The sequence below is a fragment of the Nelumbo lutea genome, chromosome 3, assembly GCF_056320005.1.
Source record: "Nelumbo lutea isolate HS-2025 chromosome 3, American lotus-T2T, whole genome shotgun sequence".
NCBI lineage: Eukaryota > Viridiplantae > Streptophyta > Magnoliopsida > Proteales > Nelumbonaceae > Nelumbo > Nelumbo lutea.
In genome coordinates, this window is record NC_142686.1 from 115,027,712 (window position 1) to 115,030,195 (window position 2,484).

The following is a 2,484-nucleotide window of genomic DNA, read 5'->3' on the forward strand; positions in this document are numbered from 1 at the left end:
GGTGATCAACAAAATATGAATTATAACTGGTCAGAAGTCTTGCGATGCATGGGCTTTATTACACAAAACTGAAGCACCAAAAGCCTAAATTTTATTTAGTTTAAATGGATTTTAATTTTTATTAGTTCTGTAATTTTTATTAATTATTTTTGATAATTTTTTGTTATCTATTATTGTTATTGGTATTCGAATTAATAAAATTTTAATTTAATAAATTATTTTTTTTGTTATAAAATTTATAAAATTTAATTATTTAAATGATTTAAAATTAACAAAAAATCATTTTGAAAGTATAAATAAAATATAAAATTATGTTAATGACTTCAAACTAGTTTATACCTATTTGCAAGAACTAGTTTGATTCATATGAACAAGAATGCGGGGCGTATCATATCTGTATCCATGAATCGACTCGAATCTCAACTCTCGACTACTGTATGACTAATGGTCAAAGTTCTTTTGGCATCATAGAGTTTCCATATACCATAAACACTGTCTAGAAATTCCTTCGTAAAACAACTAACAGGTAAACAACCTGTTAATTGAATTGTATTTCACTTTTTGAGTTGGCAAACAAAACAGTTGGTGAAGAACACTGATGGGTGAGATGACACCACGCCTCCTCAACTTGGTCCACTCCTACTCTAAGTCAACAACTCGACTCGCTAACCTTTCTCTTCAAAACCAACCTCCTGGCTCCTCTTCCTCCACCATGGCCCCTCGAAGTCGTAGCGTGCGAGAATGACAAAGGATCCTAAACCTACGATTGAGATGAACAACCTCAAGTTCACGTATACCGGTCACCCTCCGCCCAGTTCCACACCTTTGATCGACGACTTATCTCTGTCTCTCTATACTGGAGACCGCTGCCTTCTAGTTGGCTCCAATGGCGCCGGTTCGACCTCTCCCCTCCAAATTCCTGAAACTGATACAATTTTTAATCATATAGTGTTGACGTTGGTTATTGTTGCTGCTTATGATGGGTCGAGGGCAATAATGTACTTTCACTTCCTTTATCCAAGGGCTAATAGAGTTAAGGGCCTGTAAGCCTGACATCTAGAAGAAGAAACACGTCAGAGGCCCTAGGTGATTAGGTATTTATTCTATTGCTCTGTTTTATATCTTCTTTTTTCTCTTTGTGGTTGTCCCTGGGGGATTAGGTATTCAGATACCCCAGGTGAAGTATCTTGTATCAGAATTTTAGAGTAGTTTTCTTGGATGCTAAATCACAATACTTTCATATTAATGGAAGGTATAGATATAAGTTGTTTTAAAGTTTTTTTTTTGATAAATATATATCAACTGATTGGTGCAATGGCCAAATCTCGAGCTGACAAACATGAAAAGGAATTCAAGTTGAGAGCATTTACTTCATGCAAGAAAACTAGGCTAATAATAGTGTGATATTTATTGCTGGATAACATTTTCGAGGTTTCAACTTTGAAATTTGTAGATTGATTGTGAAATCAAATTTTGACATACCACTAAATGGTGGTGAATCAGATGCCTTGCCCATTGCCCATGCGGAAATAATTCGCTCTGGATCAAATTCGTTACAAGCTGATTGTGGTTATCAAGGGTTCAAAATATCACAATGCTATTTAGGGGGATTTAAGGGGCTGTCTTTTATGTTCAAGGGTTCAACTTCTGATACCCAAAAGTTTTGTAATCAATGAACTGGTATTCTTTCAATCTTATAGGCAGCATAGATTTTCCCTATATTCAAGCATAAGAGTCCTCCTACAACTTAACCCTGGAACATCAGCTTGAAAATAAAAAAAAAAGTATTACCCTTTAGAAATGAATGAAATGCAGTTTTTGCATTTTGTGGTTGTGGATATTTTAAACCATTCATCAAGAAAAATTACATCTAGGATAGCACCATAGACGGACCAGACCAGGTTATGGAGCGATCATGCAAGATAGAATGTTGAGCATGCCCATGGGCTACCTTATTACATGAGTAAGACGTACGCAGAAGAAAAAAGGAGAGAAACCATGGAACGAGTCTCCTGCATTCAACACAAATGGTGTGATCCTGCCAAAACCACTCTCCAGAATAATACAGTTCATGGTCATACTTTGATTTTGAGAAAGCCTTAGGCCCTCTAAAATTGCAAGGGCCTCGGCTTCTGCCAACAATGACATTTATCACCATCATCTAAGATGACTACTACAACAGCTGCAAGAGACTAGGCGCCAAGCACCGTCTATGTTGACTTTGACGTGGTGCAGTGGAGGATTTTGCCATCACTGAGGAGAAACATCTGAAGAATGACGTGCAATTGATTCATTGTCCTCGTAGAACTGAAATGTGCATGTGGATACTTTGAACCCTGATTTCGGTCACACTCAGTATATATGCAAAGCAGATCTATTGAGTTGAACTATTTAAAGGCAAGCTTATCCTGGCCAAACTTGTGTGAACTCGTCAAGGCACAAATTCTTTGATGGGTGACTTTGGTCCAAGACTCTACGACCTTA